Genomic DNA, 26777 nt, shown 5'->3' with positions numbered 1-26777 from the left:
GTGAAAAGGGAGTTTTCATTTCTTTGCCACTGGTGGGAGAAGGTTAAAGGAGGCAGAGTATGAATTAGGAAGCATGTCAAGGCAAATTTCCTGGCAGAGGAAGTAGTAAGTATGTTCAGGACAGGGTTCCCCAGCAGCTGAGGGAAAGGGGAAATTACTGTTTTGAAAGATAAGCCACATATTCCCTAGCAATATTTCAAATGTCTTTCAGCAAACTGTCCTCCAAGAAAGAAAATTAGCAAAACAAAAACCAGAACACACACACACACACACACACACACACCAAAACTTACAGGGAAAAAAATAAAAAACCAAGAGAGAAATAAACCCACATGTAATCACATGGGAATGTGCAGTCCCCTGATCCCCAGAGGCCAGGCCTTCTAAGATGAACCTAAGAATTGCTGGGCAAAAGTGAGTAAAAGTAAAGAAGTCAATATTCTCTTCCTGTACATGATTTTGGTTTCCATTTCAAGTGTCAATTTCACATGAGCAGCTCTAGTCCTCTGTTGCAGAACACCTAAATTGGTTGAAATAAGTATTAGTGGAAGAAAGGGGGCTATGGGCTGGGACTGAAGAGACATGGACTCTGGTTCCACTGAATTAGTGAATAATTTTAATCAAGTTGTTTTCTTCTTTCTGGGCCTCAGTTTTTCCCTGTATACATCAAGAACTAGACTGAGCTAACAATGCCATAAACTCTTTCATTAGTGGATCTTGATTTTATGCTCTTGTCCTCTCCATCCCTCAGAGACCTCCCTTTCATGACTTTGACATTACTTCCTTACTAGTAACTCCCAAATCATGCTATCTTCTCATTAGCAATCAGAATTATAGCTTCAGCTATCCACTAGTCATTTCTACTTGGTCATTTTGCCACACCTCACACTCAACATGACAAAACCTTCATTATTCCTTTCTTAAAATTTTAATTCTAGTATAGTTAACATACAGTGTTATATTAGTTTCAGGTGTACAATATAGTCATTCAACAATTCTATACATTACTCAGTGCTTATCATGATAAGTGTACCCTTTAATTTTTTTTAATTGTTTAATTTTGAGGGAGGGGAACAGAGAGAGAAGGAGACACAGAATATGAAGCAGGCTCTAAACTATGAGCTGTCAGCACAGAGCCTGATGCAGGGCTCAAACCCATAAGCCATGAGATCCTGACCTGAGCCAAAGTCAGACTGAGCCACAAAGGCACCCCTTGAGAAGACTGATACCCCTTGATAAGCATTCACTTAATCCCTTTCATATATTTCACCCATTCCCCCATCCACCTTCCTCTGATAACTGTTAGTTTATTATGTACAGTTAAAAGTCTGCTTTTTCGTTCAGGAGTTTATATCTAGGCTTTCCATCCACTCCATTGATCTTTGTATCTATTTTTGTGCCAGTACCACAACTATTTTGATTACTATAGCTTTGTACTACTATACCTTAATATTGGAGACTGTGGCACCTCCAGTTTTCCTTTTTCAAGACTGCTTTGGCTATTCAGAGTCTTATCTGGTTCCAAACAAGTTTTGGATTGTTGGTTCTAGTTCTGTGAATAATACTGTTAGGTCTTTTCATAGAGATCGTATTAAATCTGCAAATTGCCTTGGGTAGTGTAGACATTTTAACAATATTTGTTCTTCTAATCCATGAGCAGGAAATATCTTTCCATTTGTGTCATCTGTAAATTCTTTCATCAACGTTCTGTACTTTTTAGAGCACAGGTCTTTCCCTCTTTTGTTTATTCCTAAGGATTTTATTATTTTTAGTGCAAATGTGAAAGGCATTTTTTTTCTTAATTTCTCTTTCTGCTACTTCATTATTAGTGTATAGGAATGCAACAGATTTCTGTACATTGATTTTTTATCCTGTGAACTTACCAAATCTATTGTTCAATTTCCCTGGTTTGTTTTGTTTTGTTTTGTTTTCCTGGAGTCGTTAGGGTTTTCTATATATAGTATCATGTCATCTGCAAACAATGCAAGTTTGACTTCCTTCTTACCAAACTGATTTTTATTTTTTTCTCTTTTCTGACTGCTGAGTGTGGGACTTCCAGCACTATGTTGAATAAAAATAGTGAGAGTAGATATCCTTGTCTTGTTCCTGACCTTGGGAGGAAAGCTCTCCGTTTCCGCCCACTGAGTACGATGTTAACTGAGTTTTTCATATAAGGCCTTATTATATTGAGTTATGTTCCCTTTAAACCTACTTCGTTGAGTGTTTTTATCATAAATGAATGTTGTACTTTGTGAAATGCTTTTTCTACATCTATTGAAATGATCATATGGTTTTTATCCTTTCTCCTACTGATGTGATGTATCACACTGATTGATTTACGAATAATGACCACCCTTACCTCCCAGGAATAAATGCCACTTGATCATGGTGAATGAGTTTTTAGTGTATTGTTGGATTCAATGTGCTAATCTTTTGTTCTGGATTTTTCATCTATGTTCACAGGCGATATTGGCTTCTAGTTCTCTCTTTTGGTACTGTCCTTTGCTGGTGTTGGTATCAGAATAATGCTGGCCTCATAGAAGGAATTTGGAATCTCCCTCCTCCTCTATTTCTCAGAATAGTTTGAGAAGAATAGGTCTTAAGTCATCTTTGAATGTTTGACAAAATTGCCTGTGAAGGCTACTGGTCCTGGACTTTTGTTTGTTGGGAGTTTTTTGATTAATGATTCCATTTTATATCTGGTAATCAGTCTGTTCAAATTTTCTATTTCTTCCTGATTCAGTCTGGGGAGGATATACATTTCTAAGACTTTCTCCATTTCTTCTAGGTTCCCCAACTTGTTGGCATACAGTTTTTCATAATATTCTCTTATAATCTGTACCACAGATATTTCTGTGGTATCAGGTATTTCTCTTTCATTTCCTGTTTTGTTTATTTTTTTAATTCGTTTTCTTTATTTTTGAGATACAGAGAGAGACAGAGTGTGAGTTGGGGGGGGGATGCAAGAGAGAGGGAGACACAGATTGTGAAGCAGGCTCCAGGCTCTGAGCAGTCCACACAGAGACCGGTGCAGGGCTCAAACTCACAAAGTCAGAAATCACCACCTGAGTGAAGTCTGGCACTTACCCAACTGAGACAACTAGGCGTCCCTCCTGTTTTGTTTATTGAGTCCTCATTTTTCAGGGATGGGGATAAGTCCAGCTAAAGGCTTATCAATTTTGTTCTTTCCAAAGAAGCAGTTTCTGGTTTCATTGTTGTTCTCCTTTTTTTGTTTTGTTTTGTTTTGTTTTATAGTTTCTATATCATTTATTTCTGCTCTAATCATTATTATTTCTTTCCTTCTGCTGGATTTGGGTTTTCTCTGGTCTTCTTCTACCAGATGCTTCAGGTATAAGGTTGGGTTGCTTATTTGAGATTTTCCTTGTTTCTTGAGGTAGGCCTGTATTGGTATAAAATTCCCTTAGAACCACTTCTGCTGCATTCCAAAGATTTTGGAGCACCGTCTTTTCATTTTCATTTGTCTCCATGTATTTTTTTGTTTGTTTGTTTCTTCTTGGATTTCTTGGTTAACCCATTTATTGTTTAGCAGCATGCTATTTAACCTCCATGTATTTGTGTTCTTTCAAGACTTTTTTATTGTGATTGATTTCTAGTTGTCACAGTGTTGTGATCAGAAAAGATGCACTGTATGATTTTGATCTTTTTGAATTTGTTGAGACTTGTTTTGTGGCCTAATATGTGACCTATTCTGGAGAATGTTCCACGTGCACATGAAAACTATGTGTATTCTGCTGTTTTTGGATGGCATGTTCTGAATATATCTGTTAGATCCATCTGGTCCAATGTGTCATTCAAGGCCACTGTTTCTTCTTTGATTTTCTATTTGGATGATCTATCCATTCATGTAAGTGGTGTATGAAAGCCTTTACTATTATTGTATTACTATTGATTACTTCTTTTATGTTTGTTATTACCTGCCTTATGTATTTGTGTGCTGCCATGATGGGTGCATACATATTTACAATTGTTCTATTTTCTCCTTAGATTGTTCCCAGGATGACTATGTAGTGTCCTCCTTTGTCTTGTGTTACCGTCTTTGCTCTGACAGAAGTATTGCTACCTCAACTTTCTTTTCACTTCCATTTGTATGATCAATGCTTCTCCAATCCTCCACTTTCAATCTACATGTGTCTTTAGATCTAAAGTGAGTCTCTTATGGGCAGCATATGATGGGTCTTGCTTTTTTCTCCATTTCAGCACCCTATGTCTTTTGACTGGAGCATTTAGTCCATTTACACTCACAGGAATTATACATAGGTATGTAACTTATTACCATTTTGTTATTTGTTCTGCATTTCTGTTTGTAGTCCTCTGTTTCTTTCTTCTCATGTTCTTTCATCCCAAAGTTTTGTGGTTTTCTTTAGTGATACACTGGGATTCCTTTCTCTTCATTCTTTGCATATCTATTACTAGACTTTGATTTGTGGCTACCATTATATTTGTATGTAACATCTCCCGCATATAGCAATCTACATTAAGTTGATAGTCGCTTACATAGGAACACATTCTTTACTCTTTTCCCCACTCATATTTTAGGTATATGTCAGATACTTTACATCCTTTTATTTTGTGAATCCCTCGACTGATTTTTATAGCTAAGTTTCTTTTTATGCGTTTGAGCTTCCTACTTTTCTTACTCCTACATTCCAGTCCTTTCCTTTCCGTACCCCTGGTCTTTCTTTCCTTTCCACTCAAAGAGTCCTCTTTAACTTTTTTTGTAGAAGTGGTTTAGTGGTGATGAATTTCTTTTCAATTTTGTTTGTCTAGGAAACTTTATCTCCCCTATTCAGAATTGTAGCCTTCCTGGATAGAGTATACTTCTCTATAGGTTTTTCTTTTTGTACTTGCCATGTCATGCCACTCCCTCCAGGCCTGCAATGTTTCTGCCAAAAAAAAAAAATTTCAGGTGATAACATTATAAGATTTTCTTGTATGTGATAATTTTCTCTTAGTGTTTTTAAAATTCTCTCTTTATCAATAATTTTTGCCATTTTAATTACTAATGTGTCTCAACGTGGACATCCTTGGGCTGATTCTATTGGTAGCTCTCTGTGCCTCCTGGACCTGAATTTCTGTTTCCTTACCAGATTTGAGACATTTTCAGTTATAATTTCTTCAAATAAATGTTCTGCCTCATACCTCTCTTCTCGTTTTGGGATTCCTATAATGTAAGTATTTATTATGCTTGATGGTGCTACTGAGTTTCCAGAGTCTATTTTCATTGTTATTAATTTTTCTGTCTTGTGGAACTTGACTGCTTTCCGATACCTTGACCTCCAGGTTGCTGACCCATTCTTCTACCTTCTCTAGTCTACTATTTACTCCCTCTAGTCTTACTTTTAATTTCAGTTATTGAGCTCTGCATCTCTAATTGGTTTTTTTTAATGTTTTCTATCTCTTTGTTAAGGGTCTCACTTAGCTCCTCCACTCTTCTCAAATCCAGTATCTTTATGACCGTTAGTTTAATTTCTCTATCAGGCATATTATGTATCTCCATTAGGTTTAGGTCTCTTGCTATGATTTTGTCCTATTCTTTCATTTGGGACATACTGCTCTGCCTCTTCATTTTGTATAATTCTCTGTGTCTGTTTCTATGTCTTAGAACAGTTAAGTCATGTCTCCTGTTCTTGAAAGTAGTGGTCTTTATGAAGGGCATTACAGTGCCCTGCAATGCAATATCCCCTGTTCACTAGAATCTGGTGCTCAAGGTGGTCTCCTAGGTCTACTGCATGTGCCCAGCTGTGTGGCTGAGCTGCATTTGCCTTCACTCCAGTCATCTGCATGGCTTTCTTTGCCTTTTGTAGCCAGTGTTTGGTCCTTGTGTTGTTAGTGAACCAATCTGGGGCCATCTTAGGCTTGAGTTGAATCAGACCAGGCGTTTGCCAGAGATGCAATAGAACCAACTATAGGTCATTTTCCCTGTGTTGTCCCCTGAGGAGCTTCACTGATGGGTGGGATCTGCACTCAGAACAAATGTCTGTCCCCAGCCCACTGCCGGGACAATAGTCAGACTGGTGTGTGTGTCCTCTCCCCAAGAAAAGAGTCAATGTCAAGGCTTTTATACACTGCCAGGCTTGTGGCACCATTCTGGATGGGCTCCAGCCAAGAGCGATTTGGAGGGAGCAAGTCTACAGGAGAATAAAGCAGTGGGGCACCCTGTACCAGCAAGGACTCTAACACAGTCCACTGTGAGAGGGGACCTCCAGCAACCAGGGACCAAGACAAGGTTGGAGGTGGTGGTGTATATGGCGTTTGCAAGGTTTGCATGGGTTTTCTATGGGAGGAGGCCTGGAACCAAGGCCTGGCTTGAGGAGGTGTGACCACAGGAGAATTCAGAGGCAGGGCATTCCATTAACAAGTTAGGTAGAGAGCAATGGTATCATGCTGGTTCCTGCAGATGTCCCTGTGTCTAATCTGGGAGGCAAAGATGGAAAAGGCACACACCAGCTCCTTTGTTCCTGGAGAAGTCTCCCAGGAATCCCTGCCCCTTCAGCACACATTCAGAGATTATTAAACAAATCTCTCTCCTATATACCTTAGGCATTTTTTTTTCCAAAATGCTGCTTCTATGCTATGTCTGTAAGGAGTTGTTTATTCCCCTATCTTTTTTAAGGGCAGGGATTCAGTTTCCTCTAGCCCTCCTGTCTGTCCCAAAGCTGAGCACACTGATTTTTAAAGTTCCAGGTGTTAAGCCCCATTGATTGTAAGATTTCATAGATTCAGCCTCTCTGGTTTTCAAAGCCAAATGTTATGAGGATTTGTCTTCCTCATGTAGATACTCCACCCCTGCGATATGGTAGGAGAATCTGTTTCTTTCTCCTTTCTGCACCTGTAGCATCCTTCCCTTCCTTCCTCCTGTAGATCCATTTGCCTCCCAATCACGTTTCTGTCTTTCCAAGCTTCTTTGATATGGCCTCTTCTCTACACATAGCCCTGGGGAGCCTGTTCTGCCAGACTTCAGGTTGTTTTCTGGGTTATATACAGCCATGTGCATGTTATCTAGTTGTATCAATGGGACATGGTAAGCTTAACATCTTCCTACTCTGCCACCTTCCCCAGAAGTTTCCCAAATGAGATTGTAATGAGCTTCTTCCATCCACAGTATAGTAACTGTGTTTAAGCCCTATTCAACTAGGACATCTTGTTTGTGAAATGTAAAAATTTCTTCATTTTCCCCTTCATTTCTGTTAACATCCTCAGCTTCCAGTAGCCTAAGTTGTAACATTTAACCTAAAATTTATGGATAAAAAATGTTTCTATTCATTTGGTCTACAAATGTTAATTGAATGCCTACTAGGTAGCAAGCATATACTAATTGCTATTTTAGTCTCTACTCTTTAGTCTTCTACTCTTCTCTATATTCTACATAGATAGATATATAGATAGATATAGATATAGATCTCTCTATATATACATATGGAGTATTACTCAGCAATCAAAAAGAATGAAATCTCTTGCCATTTGCAACTATGTGGATGGAAATGGAGGGTATTATGCTAAGTGAAATTTGTCAGAGAAAGACAAAAATCCTATGACTTCACTCATATGAGGACTTTAAGACACAAAACAGATGAACATAAGGGAAGGGAAACAAAAACAATACAAAAACAGGAAGGGGGACAAAACAGAAGACACTCATGGAGAACAAACTGAGCGTTACTGGAGGGGTTGTGGGAGGGAGGATGGGCTAAATAGGTAAGGGGCACTAAGGAATCTACTCCTGAAATCATTGTTGCACTAATGCTAACTAATGTGGATGTAAATTTTAAAAAACAAAAAATAAAATTTACAAAAAGATTTTTTAAAATTAACACTGAGCAATGATACTGAAACTGAAGCCAAATGAAACCTTATAACATCTCCAACATGATCAGTTGCTTAGAAGAAATAATTCCAGGAGCATCATGGAAACCAAATGTGTTTTCTGATCATTAATAAAACTGTATACTTGCTAATGTTACAGAAAAATATATAGGTGACAAAAAGAATTTTAAGCTTTAGAAAATATTTCTTCTAAAAAGGGATAAAATTATGTAAATCCACATTCCCTTTCCCACAATTCCGAAATCCATAAATCTCTAAAAACAGCATTTTTTTTCATAAATTTGGTGCCAAAACTATTTGTCAATGAAATGTAAGCTAAATTGACATGAAACTATTTATAGCTTATTCATTTACTGTGAATGTGATATTAATGTGTTTGATTACAAGGTACTCTCCCATACCCCATGGGGATATTATGTAATCAACCGTACATATGCTGTATTACTTTTCCAAATCAAAAAAAAAATCTAAATTCTGAAATATATTTGCATCCAAAGCTCCGAATAAGGGGTTCTAGATGTACATTTCCTCTTCTTTAAAAGACAATTTTACTAGTAAGATTTAGGAAAAGACACACACCCATGCGCACACACACAAACACACACGCAGATACCAAATAAACTACCATTTCTTTGAGGGTAGGGTGTAACACATTATGCACTTTCCAAATCTATCTCTAACTCTCATCTGAGAAGTTGATCTTACTGTTCCCAATTACAACAGACTTAAGTATTTTGCCCAAGTACTAACAAAAGATGAAAACACTATTCTCATTTCTAAGGCTTTTAAAATTTCAACATTCTGTCTATAGATGATTTCAGGTATCATAAAATTACTTTTTTAAAATATATGCATTTATTTCACAAAGTGGTCAAGGTACAGGCCCTTTTTTTAAGAGAGAGAGACACACACAGAGTAAGCAGGGGAGGGGGGAGAGAGAGAGAGAATCCAAACCAGGCTCCGTGCTGCCAGGACAGAGGCAGACATGGGGCTCGAACTCATGAAACCATGAGATCATGACCTGAGCCAGAACCGAGAGTCAGACGTTTAACCAACTGAGTCACCCAGGCACCCCAAGGTACAGGCCATTCTTAACAGACTGCATCAATCTAAAATTTCTGGTTGGTATGGGCCTCCACAAAAATAACACATTTGGCAATACACGAACAAAATGTGACCAGGTAATTCACACAAAGCTTTCTTTTATACAGTTGGCAAGGAAGAAGAATCTGAGAAATTGAAGCAAGTGCAATCTAGGGTGAGACTAATACTCCTACATGTAGTTAGCTATAAGGTTTCTGTTTTATTATTATTATTAGTCAAATTTTTGGAGAAGAAGAAAAATTCAAATGTTCTTGTCCTCATTTTAAAGTACAATATTTTAGGGGCACCAGGGTGGCTCAGCCAGTTAAGCTTCCCACTTCAGCTCAGGTCATGGTCTCGTGGTTTGTGAGTTCAAGCCCCACATCTGGCTGTCTGTTGTTACTACAGAGCCTGCTTCAGATCCTCTGTCCCTCTCTCTCTCTTTCTGCCCCTTCCCGGTTTGTTCTTTTTTTTTTCCTTTCTCTCAAGAATAAATAAACAGTAATACATACATACATAAATTTAAAAAGTATATAATATTTTAAAGAAAATTCCTTTTGCAAATATGACCTTCTAACAGAGCTATCTATATGCTTGGAAAAAAAACATTTAACTATCCCTTCACTCCAAGAAATTCCTCAAAATCCATCTCATATACAGACCTATTCCATGACATTTAGTTCACATAACAATTCCACATGCTCCTAAACTTGGTGTCTGCCTTTCTTGTAACAGTAGATACATTATACCAATGGGAAAAAAAGGAGGTAAAAAGAATGTCTTAAATTCATCACTGTATGCTTAGAGCTGGCTTTTATATGTATAATACATCTTAATTTTTTGACATTCAATCTTCAGGGGGTACTAAGAAAATATCATTTTTCGTGCACTTCAGATATATTATTTCTAGAATTCACAACTATCCTGCAGATATCACCCCCATTTTATAGATGAGGAAACTATAGATCAGAAAATGGAGTCCATAGTTCTCATCTAATAGGTTACAGGAACAGATTTTAAACAAAGATCTGAATTCCAGTTCTTTCCACATTACCTTGCTAACATATGCTTACCTTAGAATGACGTTTCCTGTAGGACAGGAATTTCATCATGGCCATTATTGCTTCATTATATAGAATATTGCAATATAAAGAGAAAGCCAAATAATGAATCTGGATAATGTTAAAATAAGCCCCAAACAGGGGTGCCTGGTTGGCTCAGTTGGTTAAGTGTCTGACTTTGGCTCAGGTCATGGTCCCCTGGTTCTCGGGTTCATGCCCCACAGAGATATGCACTGGTGGTGTGGAGCCTCCTTGGGATTCTCTCTCCCTCTCTGCTCTTTCCCCACATGTGTGCTATCTCAAAATAAATAAACTTAAAATAAGCCCCAAACATGTATAATCTTACACTTATTTGCAGATCTTGAGCAAGTTGCTTAACTTCTCTGTGCCAAAACTGCTTCAAACAGGAGTGATAATACCTTAGAAATTAGTTATGATGCTGACATACATTAAAATATATAAAGCTCTTAGCACAATATCTGGAACATAGTAAACACTCCAGAAATGTTAGCTATTGCTACTGAGATGAAAACTCACCAGTTGGACATGTTTTAAACCAGGTGACTCCAATCAGCAATAGCTGGACATCTAATCCGAAAACAGTCAATCCTACACTGGCTTGAAATCTATGATATGATCCGGTGAAAATATGATGCATGTCTACTAGTTTCTCTCTCTTGGGAATCTGAATTAAGAAACAAGGACTGAGCCTATTAATCGTAATTCAGAATTTATATGGTTTCGCTCCTACCTTCATCAATTTTTCTCTCATCAATGTAACCAACAATGCTAAGACTGTTGCTGAATCTAGTCTTTCAGTCTTCATTTTTATATCATTTGGCAGCATTCCATATGTTCAAGACCATTCTCCTCATTCTCTTTGGAAAGCACTGAAAAATTGCAGCTATTCAACACTTAATCCTAAGCCTCTAATCTCCACACCCCAATGTCCCTCTATGCAATTTCATCCACACTTTTGACTTCACTAATTATCTTCATGTTAGCTCAGACTTGTCTTACACATTCAACTGCCTTGTCCATCTCTCACTTCTCTGGATGGCTCAACAATAAATGATACCTCTGACACCATATGTCCCAAACCAAACTCATGATCTTCCCTCTCAAACATAGCCAAGATCCCTTCCAGTGCTCCTTACCTCCATAATGGCCCCAACAAGTAACCAGATCACGAATTAGAAAATTAGAAGCATGCCCGGATACCTCCTTTTCCTTTATCCCCATCTTTTACTAAATCCTATTAATTTTATCTCTTAAATATTTCTCAATTCCTTCTCTCCATCTCCACTGCTACCTTTTAACAGGTATACCTACATCCATTCTAATATCTTGTGTGCTTTCCATACTGTAACCAGTTATATTTTTTTATGATTCTAATCATGTCATGTTCCTGCTGAAGAGTCCACAATGGCTTCCTACTATTCTTAAGATATTTGGTGAAAATACATATCATAGTAGTCAAGACCTGCAAGATATGTTTCAGCTTCTTTCCCTCTCCTGTTGCCCTACATGCAGCCATATTTGTCTTTTTTTCAGTTCCTTAAACATAATAGATTATATTTCCTGCTACCTTAGGATCTTTGCACATGGTTTCGCTCTGCCTGGACTACTCCTCGTCCTTCTCTTCACTTAATTAATCCTTATTATATCTCATCTCATAATACTTCCTCACAGAAAGTTTCTTGAACAACTAGACTTTATCAGATCATTTAGTTATTTATTCAACAAATATTTAATAAAAACCTACTATACACCATGTATAGCTCTAAACATATGGGATTGAGAAACACAAAAAACCCTTCCCTTCATGAAGCCTACATTCTAGTGGAAGCAAACAGGCAATAACCAATAAAATAATGCATACAATGTATAATATATGTAAAGCCAGTAAGTCTGGGGACTGGGGGTAAGGAGGAAGAAAGAAAAAAAAAAGGGTAAGAAAATCACAAGCAGAGAGTTTCCAGTGCCTGAGTTGGTATCTGACATAGAGTTGGCCCTCAATAAATATTTGTTGAGCAGATGAATGAATAAAGGAAGGAGCATGTTCAAGTTATGAGAAAGTGTAAAGTGTAAAAGACTAGAGGAACTACTTGATGGATGAAACAAAGAGAAACCAGGCAGGTCTTGAGAGATAACAGTCTCTTGAACCATTCATTCTCAATGGCTTCATTCAGCTCCAGTTCCAGTCATTATATGGTCTTAGTATAACCATATTTAGTATCCATACCCTTCCTTCCCCAGTGCCAAGGGCTGGATAATTCAAGTGGGTCACTCTTGAAACCAAAATACCTAATCAGGACACGGATACAAGATTGTGTATACCACTTCCATCACTCACCACCACACATATCCCTAAAGCCACTTCTTTAATACACACACACACACACACACAGATATCACTTGTGTTGAAGCTTCAGTTCTCCAGTCCACAGCCCCTTTCAGGTACAAACTCCCTCCCATATACACAAGACTGTGAAAGCCCTTGCTCTTTTCCCTGACCCTGTGAGACACTTAGGTCACTACTCTCCAAATCCAGTCAAACCCACAACTGGGGGCCCCTCAGGAAAAGGAACCTGGGTCTCTCCTTCCCAGCAGTCTCCTGCACCTTAAAGACTATCTTCTACCCACACGTAGATGGACATGAACTCCTTTGTGATTCTGAATGACCTTCAAGATCACTGATCCCATGTATACTCAAACTCAGGCTCCAGCATCAGATGGCAAGGTTCTGAAGGACTGGGGCTCTGAGTGCCCCCTCAAGCCTCTTGTCTTTATCAGAACCCACAGAAGGATTTGTATACTTTCTGGGTGGCCTGGGCGGAAACTAAGGCACTGTACTTCCCCAAAACACAAATATTCAGTGTATACCCCCTTTCCATGGCACTGCCTGATATTACAGTAACACTCGCCTCACAGATACCTGCCTCCTCACAATTATAGACTCTATCAAACCATGTCCCTTTAGGGAGCCCTCCCATGTTCGCACAAGTCTGTATACCCCGCTCCATGACTAAGCCCACTCCTATGATCAGCCCCATCACAAGCGCCCTTCAGGATTGGAGTCCTGTATCTTCCCTGGAGTCCCATCACTTTCTGGGCTCATGCTCACTCCGGAGTGGGCACACTCGCACATACATCCCTGTGCCTTCTCTGGGACTCCGAGGTCCCTTCCCACCATTCAGAGTTGTATGACTTCCCTTGGCCCCTGACCCCGAGGTCCCAGCCCCACCACACAAACACACAGGGACGCCTCCTCAGGAGTAGGGCCATGCCCAAGTCCCCTCTCCCCTCAGACCCAGGACTGCCCAGCTGCTTCAGCACTTCCCCCTGAACGACCGCCTCCACAGACCTGCCTCAGGTGCCCTCTGGCTCTGCTCCACCATGTTTTGTTGTCCCTCCACTACTAAGCCCACGCAAAAATCACGGGGCAGTGGGGAGTGGGCAATAGGATCCTCGGGGTGACATACCTTCCTCAGGAAGACTGGGAACAATGTAGAGGGCCTGGCGGGGAGGTAGGTGGTAGGTGGGCTGGGAGGGAGCAGTCGCCTGAGGCCCCGCCCCCCCATGGCCCCAGTCCTCTTGGGCCCAGGTGCCCACAGGGCTAGGAGTCCCCAGCACTTCTCATTTTGCTCCTGAGCATTCGAGTCCTGGCAACTGAGCATGCTCAGCCACCTCTGGGGACCCATTGTGCTGGGATGGCGCTCTGCTGCACTGAGGGGTTCTTCCTGCCCACCCCAGACATGTAAGGACTGGCTTTACTGTGGTTGAAGCTCAATTTGGGACTTGAGACAGATTTCCCGATTTCCCAACACATCTCCTCCTGGCCTGCCTGGTTCTGGTCGAGGTGCTGGGTAACCTATTTCTTCAACTGAAATGCACCGAGGAATCAATAGTTCTGTGCCCACCGATACCAAACTCGAAGAGGCCCAAAGAGTTCTGGCTCCTTGCCCCTCTACAACTGCACCAGCCCTAACCCTAGACTTTACTGCTGTATTTCTCAGTATACTTAGGATGTATTTTCCCATCTCCCCCTGGTGAATCGACACTATCTTCTAAGACCAAGCTAAACATTACCCTTTTCTGAGCTGCTTTATCCTCCCACTGTCACCTGTGTGTCCCTGGCCTGATGCTGACAATGCTTTATGCATTATTTATTTCTCTGTTCCTCACTTAAGGGTGGGGTGAGCTCTCTGATGCCTGGGGTCTGACACTTCATCTAGGTATACTCCATACCACAGCATAGTGCTTGACACAAGGTAAGTGCTTCATAAAAGTAAATGTTTGTGGAATGAAAAATGAATCCTAAGTTCACTCCTGCACATCCTACCAGTTTTATTGAGCACTTAATTTTTTAACAACTATCATTCTAGGCCCCTTCTCTTCAAAGGTCTCACAGAGAAAGGAAGAGATTATGGCTTTATATACCTCATAGAGACACCACCTCCAGCCTGGACTTCAACTTATTCTAGGATGTTAGCCCACCAGAGAGTGGACACTCCATACATTTCTTTACTGAACAAAAGGATGTAGTCACAGAAACAAAAAGAGAGAGATGGAGAGAAAATGGCTTTGGTAGAGGTTAACTAGTGTTTGAAGTGCTACCGAATCACAGAGAGAACTCTCAATTAGAGGTGGCAGGAGTAAAACAACGAAAATCCTAAAGAGGAGTGGATACCTTAGCTGAGTCTTGAAGAATGAATAGCTGTCAGCCAGGCAAAGGAAAGGAAGACTGTGCCAGGCAGAGGGAGCAGCATGAGCAAGGCAGAGTGTAGGGAACAGCAGTGATACTCAAAGAAGTCCAGGAGGCTAGAGCACAAAACTCCTAGGGCAAAACATTTTCTCTAAAGAAACTCCTGTATAGCTAAGTAATGTCTTCAGTTGGGTTCCCCAAAAGCAAAATCTGAGGCCAGGACTTGGTTGCTGGTAATTTGTTTGGGAAGTAAGCTCCAGAAACAGATGGGAGGGAGACAGAATGAAAGAGGGGAAAGTGGAAAAGCCAAGAAAAGTGTGATATTGAGCTGATAGCTTTACTAGATAATTGGGCTTGAGCTTACTGGAGACCCTCTGAAAACCATGTAGAAGGTGCCTCAGCTTTGCACCACCAAATAGCAAGGAAACTGGGTCATTTACCTCTTAATTTTCATCCCCATTATTTGAGGGTTAGCTCAATCCCCCAGCTGGAACTCATTAACATTTCCTGATTATGCTTGCCCAGGGCTAAGCATTCTACTAGGATTTGAAAGAAAGCCTTGAGGCAGAAAAGCAGATGGACCAGAAAGCATTTGAGCTAGTAACAGGCTTAGAGCTACACTGAAATCAGGAATAAGGTTTTGAAAGGGCGGGCCTAAGCCGGCCGACTCCATCTTGTTCTGTGTCCTTCACCTTGACCACGCCTCCTCCCCTTGAGTAACTTCCCGCTCACCTGCCTAACAGGACTCCGACCCTTCCCAAGCCAATCGGCTGAGGCCACAGCCATTACCTCACCAACTGCCCCTAGGCCCCAATAAAACCTTTGTGCTTTTGAAACTCGCTCTCTCTCCCTGGTATCTCACCACTGCGTAGGTGCAGGTAGGGGATTGAGCTCGAGCTAGCTCGAATAAAGGCTCTTTTGCTTTTACATCGGACTTGGCTCCCTAGCGGTCTTTGGGGATCATGAATTCTGGGCATAACATTTGGGGGCTCGTCCGGGATCCCCAAGACCCCTGAGGGACCCCCGACCCGGAGAGCCTGACTGGCCACAGTTAGTGTCTGTTCGTTCCGTCTTTTCTGTGTGAGCTCATTTCTGAAATTCTGGTAGTGCCCGACGCGGTCTAAGTGGACGCACTGGAGGACCACGGGCCGGGAGTTTCAGAAGACGTTCCGATCCTCCCTTTTGGAGGGACGTGGAATCCCCTCATCAGTTTTGGAGGGACGTGGAACCCCCTCAAAGGTCTAAGATAGCTTTCAGTTTTGCTTCCATGGAGTTGCAAGACTTTCTAGGGGCCCTGTTTGTTTTTGTGTTTCTCTGTTTTGTTCTGTGGAGTTACTGGACTTACTGGATGGACGTTATGGGACAGAATCAGACTACTCCTCTAAGTATTATGATTAATCACTTTAAGGATGTGAGGGGAAGAGCTAACAACCTCAGCGTGGAAGTCCGAAAGGGTCGATGGCAGGTTTTTTGTTCTAGCGAGTGGCCAACTTTCAATGTCGGATGGCCACCAGAGGAGACCTTCGACCTCCCTACCATCCACCGAGTCAGGAGTATCATCTCTCAGCCTAAGATGGGCCATCTTGATCAGCTCCCTTACATTATCACTTGGCAGGACCTTGTAGAAGACCCAGCCTCTTGGCTTAAGCCTTTCCTAGCCCCACTCCCTCCGGAGCCAAAACCCATTCTTGCTTTGCAGGGGACAAAGAAGAAGAAAAGTCTTACCCAGCCTTCAGCACCCCTCTACCCTGTCCTACAAGGGGGGACTGAAGAAGAATTAATTTTTCCTCCCCCGTATAACCCCTCTAGGATGCCGGAAGAACACCATCCTCCCCGTCCGGGGGAGGCAGATGCTGTTCCGAGAGCAGGAGGCAGAAACGCTCCAGTGGGAAGCCGACCCTTCACCAGACAAAAGGCTCAGAGGGAGCAATCCGCCTCCGCCGCCGACTCCACTGTTCTGCCCCTGTGAGCCACTGGACCCCCAGACGCGGAGGGGAATCAGCCCCATCACTATTGGCCTTTTGCCACTAGCGACCTCTACAATTAGAAAGCTCAGAATCCTAAGTTTTCCAAGAAACTGGCAGGGCTTATTGATTTATTAGACTCTGTTCTTTTTACCCATCAGCCCACGTGGGACGATTGCCAGAAGCTTTTGCAGGTCCTGTTCACGACTGAAGAAAGAGAAAGAATCCTCAATGGGGCCCGAAAACTAGTTCCAGGAGCAGACGGGAATCCCACCACCAACCAGGCTCAGATAGATGCCTCCTTCCCCTTAACTCGGCCCCAGTGGGATTTCAACATGGCAGAAGGTAAGGAGAGGCTCCGGGTCTACCGCCAGACTCTAATGGGGGGGGTTTCAGAATGGCTGCTAGAAAGCCAACCAATTTGGCCAAGGTAGGAAATGTACAACAGGGAAAAGATGAATCCCCGGCTGCCTTTTTAGAATGGAGCATGAAGGCATTCCGTACCTATACCCCCAGGGATCCAGAGGCTCCGGAAAGCAAGGCAGCTGTTATCATGGCCTTTGTAAACCAATGGGCCATAGACATGAGGAGAAAATTACAGAAAATAGATAGACTAGGAGAAAAAAGTCTGCAGGACTTACTGGTGGTAGCCGAAAAGGTATATAATAACCGGGAGCCTCCTGAGGACAAGCAGGCTCGCGCCATGGCGGCGGTCAGCAGTAAGCAGACTCGAGACCTGGACAGAATACTACTAGCTACCACTGCTGACTTCCCCGAGGAACGAGACCGCCATCTCTGGCAGCTGGCAGACGATGCAAGAAAAGGTAAAGGAACCACAAAGGGGGGGAAGCAGAGGCTGCAGAAAGATCAGTGTGCATACTGCAAGGAGATAGGGCATTGGGCCCGGGATTGTCCAAAAAGGGCCAGCGGGAAGGGAAGCAAGACTGATCGAGTAAAAGTCCTAGAGCTAGATGAACTAAGTGATTAGGGGAGTCAGGGTTCGGACCCTCTCACCGAACCCAGGGTAACTCTTAAAGTGGAGGGGACCCCTATGGACTTCCTTGTTGACATCAGAGCACAACATTCGGTCCTCCACACCCCACAAGGAAAACTAGCCAGCAAGAAGTCCTGGGTACAAGGGGCAACTGGTATGAACCAGTATTCATGGACTACCCGAAGAACGGTAGATTTGGGGACGGGACGGGTATCCCACTCCTTTATGGTAATACCAGAATGCCCCTACCCACTGTTAGGATGGGACTTACTGACCAAGATTGGAGCTCAGATAACTTTCAGACAGGGGGGGCCTCAGGTCACCGAAGGCAAGGGCCACCCCATCTAGGTCCTGACCATGAAACTGGATGAATACCACCTCCACCAGGAGGCGCTCCCAAGAGAGGATAATATAGACAGATGGCTACAAGAATTCCCCTCGGTTTGGGCAGAGACCGGGGGGGATAGGACTAGCCGCTCACAGGACCCCGGTCCTGGTAGAGCTCAAGCCAGGAGAGAGTCCGGTAAGGATCAAACAATACCCCATGTCTCAGGAGGCCCGGAAGGGGATCCAACCACACATCCGGAGACTACAAAGCCTAGGGGTACTAGTTCCTTGCCAGTCTCCCTGGAACACTCCCCTACTGCCGGTCAAAAAGCCTCACACAAATGACTACCGACTGGTACAAGACCTCCGGGAAGTAAATAAGAGGGTCACGGACATACACGCAACTGTTCCCAGCCCATATACTCTCTTGAGCTCCTTGGCGCCCTCCAGGGTCTGGTATACTGTACTAGATTTAAAAGACGCCTTCTTCAGTCTGCTGCTGGCACCCCAGAGCCAACCCTTGTTTGCCTTCGAGTGGCATGATCCGGAGGAGGGCTACAGTGGGCAACTCACCTGGACATGGCTACCTCAGGGATTCAAAAATTCACCCACCATCTTCGACGAGGCACTACACGAGGACCTGGGTGAGTACAGAAGGGAGCACCCTGGCCTCACCCTCCTACAGTACGTAGATGACATCCTGATTGCTGCCGACATGGCCAAAGACTGAGCGAGGGACCCAGGACCTGCTGGCTACCCTGGGGGCCCTAGGGTACCGGGCATCCACGAAGAAGGCTCAGATATGCAGGGAGAGGGTAAGTTACCTGGGATATATCCTGGAGGGCGGACAGCGGTGGTTATCAGATGCCAGAAAAAAAAAAAAACTGTCCTAAAGATCCCTACTCCCACCTCCTGAAAAGAAGCAAGGGAATTCTTAGGATCAGCTGGCTACTGCTGCCTCTGGGTTCCAGGTTTTGCTGAGATCGCCAGGCCCCTATATGAAGCTACTAAAGAGGAGAAAACATTTAAATGGGCTGAAAAAGAAGAAACTGCCTTTTATCAGTTAAAAAAGGCCCTCCTAAGTGCCCCAGCCCTGGGCCCACCAGACATTACGAAGCCCTTCCACCTCTTTGTAGACGAACATAAGGGAATAGCAAAAGGGGTTCTAACTCAAGCCTTAGGCCCCTGGAACCGCTCAGTGGCTTACCTGTCCAAGAAACTACACCCAGTGGCTGCTGGCTGGCCGCCATGCCTAAGAATTATTGCAACAACAGCACTCCTAGTCAAGGACGCAAACTGACCCTAGGACAGGAGATCTGGATCACAACCCCACATGCCATTGAAGGGGTCCTGAAACAGCCTCCTGATAGATGGATGAGCAACACACATATGACTCATTACCAGAGCCTCCTACTCAACCCTCCATGAGTGAGGGTCCACCCCAGTGCAGCCCTCAATCCTGCAACCCTGCTGCCCGACCCTGACCTAGGTGCTCCACTACATGACTGCAGGAATCCTGGAACAAGTACATGGATTCCAGACAGACCTGACCAACTGGCCCCTCCCCGATGCCGAGGATACTTGGTTCGCTGATGACAGCAGCTTTGTGTGAGACGGACACAGGTATGCAGGTGCAGCGGTGGTCACCGAAACGGACACTGTATGGGTGGAGGCTCTACCCTCCGGAACGTCAGCCCAGTGAGCAGAGCTCATAGCCCTCACCAAGGCGCTGATGCTGGGAGCTAGAAAATGGCTTAACAACTACCAGACTTGGGAGACCCAGTTTTACCAGCCCAGCCCAAATACTCCCAGGAGGAGTTACAGCGGATCAAGAAACTCCCCATGGCCCAGGAGATAAAGGGATGGTAGTATACACCTAACAAGGAGCTCTTGCTGCCAGACCGGCTCAGAGTCTCAATATTAGAGCATGTGCATCGGTCTACTCACATGGGGGCCTGAAAATTAAAAGACTTAATCCGACATGCCAGAATCAAGATTCACCAACAGGACACCAAAATAGAGCAAGTTGTATCTGCCTACAAGACCTGCCAACTCACCAATGCGAGAGCCACATCAAATAAAAAAGGAACCAGGCTCAGAGGCACCAGACCGGGAGCACAATGGGAAGTCGACTTCACTGAAGTCAAACCAGGAAAGTATGGTTATAAATATCTTTTAGTATTTACAGACACCTTCTCTGGCTGGGTGGAGACATACCCAACCAAGCATGAAACGGCTCAGACAGTGGCTAAGAGGCTACTAGAAGACATCTCACCCAGGTATGGTTTTCCTGCCATGGTAGGATCAGACAATGGACCAGCTTTTATCTCGCAGGTAACACAGGCAGTAGCCAAGGCGGTGGGGGCAAACTGGAAATTACATTGTGCTTATAGGCCCCAGAGCTCAGGACAAGTAGAAAGAATGAATAGAACCCTAAAAGAAACCCTTACCAAATTAACCATGGAGACTGGCGGGGACTGGGTGACTCTCCTACCGTATGCCCTTTACCGGGTTAGAAACACTCCTTACACTCTGGGTTTTACTCCCTACGAGATCATGTTTGGCAGGCCACCCCCTGTTATTCCCAACCTTCGAGCTGAACTTCTTACTGAGTTTAAAGATCAAGAACTTTTTCTTTCCTTGAGAGGCCTCCAGAAGGTGCATGAGGACATTTGGCTGCGCCTCTGTGCCATCTACGAGGCCGGCCCAACCCTGACACCTCACCAGTACAGGCCAGGAGACTGGGTCTACGTTAAGAGGCACCACCGAGAGACCCTCGAGCCGCACTGGAAGGGACCCTACATCGTGGTGCTGACAACACCCACCGCTCTCAAAGTAGAAGGCATTGCGACCTGGGTCCATCACACCCATGTTCGGCCAGCGGACCCCTCCTCGATCCGGAAGGACTTCGTCACGTGATGAGCCATCAATCAGGACCAACACAACCCACTCAAGCTCAAGCTACAGCGCATTCAACCCACCTAATATTGGTAACTCTGTTAACTCTGCTTGTCATTGCTCATGCTGCTGGGAGTCCCCACGCCCCCCAAAACATCACCTGGCAGATCACAGACACCAGCTCAGGGACAATACTTAATCAGACCTCCCAGAGCCAACCCAGGGACACTTGGTTCCCAGAACTTTGTGTAAACTTGCAAACTCTGTTCCCCTTGTCACCATAAATGCAGCCGGTCCCATGATTGGGTCCGTAAGCTACATGACAAGGGGGGAATGAAAGGGCGGGCCTACGCCAGCCAACTCCATCTTGTTCTGTGTCCTTCACCTTGACCACGCCTCCTCCCCTTGAGTAACCTCCCGCTCACCTGCCTAACAGGACTCCGACCCTTCCCAAGCCAATCGGCTGAGGCCACAGCCATTACCTCACCAACTGCCCCTAGGCCCCAATAAAACCTTTGTGCTTTTGAAACTCGCTCTCTCTCCCCGGTATCTCACCGCTGCGTAGGTGCAGGTAGGGGATTGAGCTCGAGCTACCTCGAATAAAGGCTCTTTTGCTTTTACATTGGACTCGGCTCCCTGGCGGTCTTTGGGGATCACGAATTCTGGGCATAACAGTTTGGGCACCAGAAGAACCTCTACAAAAAGTTACATGAAAGAACTCATCAGAAATAGCCTTCCATAGCTGAGTAGTTTAAAAATACACAAGCCTTGTCACTACAACTATCAAGATGAATATACACAAGCTTTTACACATCAATCCTAATGACTGCTAAAGGCTGTGGGGGCTATAGGAATTTCAGTGTGGGAGGGGTCACTGAAGGCTGAAGAGGACAAAGGAGCTTCATGAAGTATAACAAAATGGAAAAAAAGGCCTTTGAGAACCAAGGTTCTACTCAAACTCTTGGGCAAATCACTTAAAGAGACATTGAGCCTCAGATTCCTTTTCCAACAAACCCAAACAACAGTGCTGCCTACCACAAAGAGTGCAGTAAGTCACAAATGAGACAGGTTAAAATGCATTTTATAACTATAATTATGGTAAATAAGGAACCTGGCATGTTTTCGAACAATTAACATAAACATACCTTGATTCCATTCCTGAGTAGGCTCTGTGCAGGTGCTAGTGTTAAACTTAAAAAATAAAAATGACAGGGGTGCCGAGGGGCTCAGTGGGTTAAGCCTCTGACTTCAGCTCAGGTCATGATCTGGAGCCCTGCTTCCCTTAGAGCTCTGTGCTGACAGCTCAGAGTCTGGATCCTGCTTCAGATTCTGCGTCTCCCTCTCTCTGCCCCCCAACCCCCACCCCGTTCATTCTCTCTCTTTCTCTCTCTCCCTCTCACACACACACACTCACAAATAAACATTAAACATTTTTCTGAAAAAACAGATAAAACTGCCAGCTGTTTTACCAATAAAAACAGGTTTCTCTGGGAATAGAGAATTGCAACCTGAGACAAGCAAACTGTGGCAAAACCACAGACAAGGCCTCCTGGAAAGGAGAGAGATGCTCTCTCATAGAGAAAAGGGGGAAAGTTGGAAATGCTGTTATAAAGTCTATTGGACGAAACTAGGAGTTTAAAGTATACCAGATTTTCATTGAGTATGTTGTGACAGGTTTTCATTGAGTGTGTTGTGACTGTTTCTCACTTTTCCTCACTTCCAGTAGGTCTGTAGGAAACAAGGAGTACTCAACTTGACAGCTCCCTCTGCCCTCTGCCCTCTGCCCACCTCCTGACTCCTTTCTAAATGAGGTTTCCTTTTATTACTTTTCACACTGAAGATAAAGAAAGAAATGAATATACCACTGTCCGTGGTTTCTAGAAGCTCGCAATCCAAAAAAGAAAGGAGAATTAATCCATAATTATAACCTAGCATGATCAATGTTCTGATTAGAGCAACCATGGGAGGCTGTGGGAGCCCAGAGGGAGGCATACAACCCAGCCTGGGGTAGAGAGGATAGGCTAAGGGATATTTAGAGGAAACTTCCTGGCGGAGAGTGTTTGATCTAACTCTTCAAGGGCAGGTAGGAATAAGCTTGGCAAAGAAAACAGTGGGACAAGGGGAAAAGGTGGTTGGGGCAATGGGAACAGCATGGACAAAGCAAAGGATAGTGTGTCTGGGGTGGACAGCAAGGACAGGAGTGGCTGCATCAATAGGTAAGTACAGATTCTGGAGAACTCAAATAGCAGGGGACCTGATCCTGAAAATGATAGAAACCCACTGAGGAATTTTTAAGCAGGTCAGGGACCTGGTCAGCTCCTCTGGTCGCTGTGTAGAGAGTAGATTTGAGACAGAAAAAAAAAATATTTGAACAGTGCAATTCTATACAAATGTGTTTGTTGACATTTCAAATTACCATGTGATGAGAACCTTTTATTTGCTATATACACTTGCCCTGTACAATTTAAATCTTAAGTGAATTTAAATACCAGTTATTTAGTCAGACTAGCCACATTTTAACTGCTCAATAGCTACCCTATATTGGAAAGCATATATAGAGAACACTCAGAAAGTTTTTTCCCACAGCATTGAAAGACAAATTACAACTGGGCAGAAGAAATAAAATGCCTAGAAACATTCAGGACTTAAAAAGACCAGGTTCAGGATACCTGGATGGTTCAGTCAGTGAAGCGTCTGACTCTTGATTTCAGCTCAGGTCATGCATGATCTCACGGTTCAAGAGATCAAGCACCAGGTTGGGCTCTGAGTTGACAGCATGGAGCCTGTTTGGGATCCTCTCTCTTTCTCTCTCAAAATAAATAAATAAACTTAACAACAACAACAAAGTCCAGGTTCAGTTCTGTATGTCAGCTTCTCCTCAGGAAGCTGGGAAGGAAGGAGGATAGACTTCACACCTGCTGGAGTCCTCAGAGACTTCCTTCTGATATGACTAGCACAGCATGAGGACTGGGATAGAAACGTCCCCCTCATGGTCTCCTGGGAGTCGGTTTTCCCATGCTATCATTCAGAGTGTACCCAGGAGGTCTGCCTTCCCCAGGGATTTCCTGAGGTTTCTTATCTCCACAGATAGCCACTTCCCACCCACCATAGAGCCAGGGTGCCTTCCTTCTCACAAAATATTCCCTATAAGATTCACCCACTCCCTCTGTAAACATTTATTAAAATGATGCCTTCCATGTGCCTGTCACTGAGTTAGATACAGTATGGAAAGAGAGATATTCAAGGTATAATCACATTTCTCACATGGGCCAACTCATTTACATCTCAAAGTAACATTGTAAAATTACTATTAACATCATCATCCTGTACAGAAGATGAAATTGAGATTCAGAGAGTTTAAGTCACACAGTCAGATAGCAGTAGCGCTAAGGAAGGCTGAAATGGTGCTATGTGGTCTTAAGTAATTTCATACCAAAACTCCCATGCTTTTGATGTTTACAAACACGTTGGGAAGAAAAGATGAACACACACAAATACAATTTATAATTTCCAAGCAATGTAGTAAAAGCAGTGTTACAATCATGCTCAGAAAAATATTGAAGCATCAAAGAGGGATGCCTTTGGTGGACATCATGGAAGGTTTCCTGGAGGAAATGACCCTGGAGCTAGTTGGAAGCATTCCACCCACAGAAGCTAGGGGCAAAGTTGTTACAGAGGAGAAAAAGAAGCAAACCAATTATTTGGTTATAGCTTAAGCAGTTGGCTGATTTGGGAAAGCCTAGGTGGCTGTTTGTGACTGGCTGTCCTCAGGGTTCATTTTCTTGGATTCAAATGCACGGACTCTGGCTTAGTGTTTGGTTTGGTTAATGAGGCGTTAGAGCCACCCCTGTCTAGTGGCCTCCTTCTTTAAATATTTTCACACCAGCATATATTCTCCATAGGTTTAAGTTTAAATATAATGAGCAGGGACAGAAACAAGCCTTGCTGAAGCAAAGCTGTTAGGGATACTTCTTTTTCTTTTAAGTTTATTTATTTATTGAAAGAGAGACAAAGAGCTTGAGTGGGGCAGGGGCAGAGAGAGAGGGAATAGAGAGACCCAAGCGGACTCTGTGCTGATAGCAGCACATGCTGACAGCAGCACGGAGTCTGACTTGGGGCTTGATCCCACGAACCGTGAGATCATGACTTGAGCCAAAATCAAGAGTTGGATGCTGAAATGACTGAGCCACCCTGGTATACCGTTAGGGATGATTCCAACCTGACCTTTTCAACTTAGCTTTAATAGTAACAGAGACAAGGATGGTTCACACTGTCCAAATATCTTTCTTATTCAATTATTAGATGGATTTTTTATGAATGAATTTTATCATAACTGCTAATTGATTAGATAATTGCTCATCGTTTAGCAATAACAGAACATTTATGGGGTTATTTACTTAAAGCATAACTATATTTATTGTCATGATAAAAAGATTTGTTTTTTTTTTTCTTTTTTCTTTGAGAGAGAACACAAGTTGGGGAGAGGGGCAGTTGGAGAGAGAAAGAATCTCAGGCAGCCTCCACATTCATCATGGAGCCTGATGCGGGGCTCAGTCCCACCAACCTGGGATCATAAACTGAGCCAAATCAAGAGTCTGACGATCAGTCAGCTGAGCCACCCAGGAGCCCCAAAGTGGGTTTCTGATATGATTTCTCAGTACCTTAAGCATTGGAAATCTTCAAACTGGTCTTTCTAAGGATTGTTTTCAGACTATCAGGCCAAATTTTCTCTCTATATCACCTGCTTTATGCTATATGCTATATTGCTCTGGGTATTACAATCATAATTTAGGCCAGTGTGTGTTGAGATGTCACTTTTATGTATTTGGTCTTTGTTATTAATTGCATAAATGCCTGTTTGCATGTATTTGTCAAAAATTGATTTTTAGGGAGAGTAGTATTGGTTTTTACACTTTTCTAATGCTTTCAAACACATTTCTGTCTCACTTATCATCACCTAGGACGTTTTTGTTCTTAATTAGATTGCTGCGAATGTGCTAAGGTACTATCTCTCCACTTCAAGCCCCCATCTTCTCAGTTCTCTGATTACATGGCAACACGTTCTTCAGTTGCTTCAGTTTTATGACATTATCTAAGTCACACCTCTTAACTGAAAGAACCTTTTCACCAGAAAATGCAGATCCAACTAAGAGTCAAAAAAACCTCGATACTGAGTTACTTTCTATGAACTACATTAAGCATTTTCTCCACCTCAAAGTCACAAGTATTTTGTTTTTATTTAAATACCATATGATACGTGTGCACCAGAGCCTTGCAGTTAAGATACACTCAATGATTATGTTGAGTCATAAGAAAACCCATTGACTGACAGAGGTAATGGACACCATACATTTTTGCTTCTCAGTCTTTTCAATTGTGGCATTCAACATAAGTCTGTTAGCTGAAATAAGAATTTCTAGGCTGATCAGTAATTCAACAAATTATTAACTTCAGTTGAATACATGTGTCAACACGTAATTAAGAAGGTCATCAACTCAACAAGAATGATGCTACCATCTTCATTGTGTATTAACAACCTCTCAAAGAGTAGCTCTTCAGTCTTCGCGGTTTGCACTGAATTCATGTTTTGAATACAATTCTTAATCCAAGATTAATTCATTTAAACTTTACCTTTGTGTACAACCTATCTACTTCAAGCAGGCTTTAGTGGGACTATTGGAACTCAGGGACTCTATAATGCCAAAGTGTAAGACTAAAGGAGTTTAATATGAGAACATTTATATTTTATCAGAACATGTGAAAAGTCATCTTCTTCATTTGTATTTTGGTCTACCACATTATTTCGTGAAACTATTTTCTCCTGAAAATCAATTTGCCACAAAGCTTTATTGTATAACCTGTTATATACAATGCATTAGAGGTAATAAGAATTTCAA

The 26777-nt window shown here is 42.9% G+C and overlaps 1 long non-coding RNA gene across 3 annotated transcripts in view; it reads right to left on the bottom strand.

The window, feature by feature from the left end:
- LOC113597191 (uncharacterized) overlaps positions 1 to 26777 on the bottom strand; it is a 60232-nt gene that overhangs the window by 30885 nt on the left and 2570 nt on the right. The window contains exon 1 of one of the 3 annotated variants that reach the window (XR_008294781.1): positions 1446 to 4899. The exons of 1 other annotated variant lie outside the window; for it this stretch is intronic. This is a non-coding gene — a long non-coding RNA (uncharacterized LOC113597191). Of the gene's footprint in view, positions 1 to 1445; positions 4900 to 26777 lie in introns of those variants that run through there. One more of the 3 variants, XR_008294782.1, reaches the window with a different exon arrangement.

Source organism: Acinonyx jubatus, unplaced genomic scaffold, assembly GCF_027475565.1.
Source record: "Acinonyx jubatus isolate Ajub_Pintada_27869175 unplaced genomic scaffold, VMU_Ajub_asm_v1.0 scaffold_20, whole genome shotgun sequence".
Lineage (NCBI taxonomy): Eukaryota > Metazoa > Chordata > Mammalia > Carnivora > Felidae > Acinonyx > Acinonyx jubatus.
This window is presented reverse-complemented; position numbering and strand designations above follow the sequence as displayed.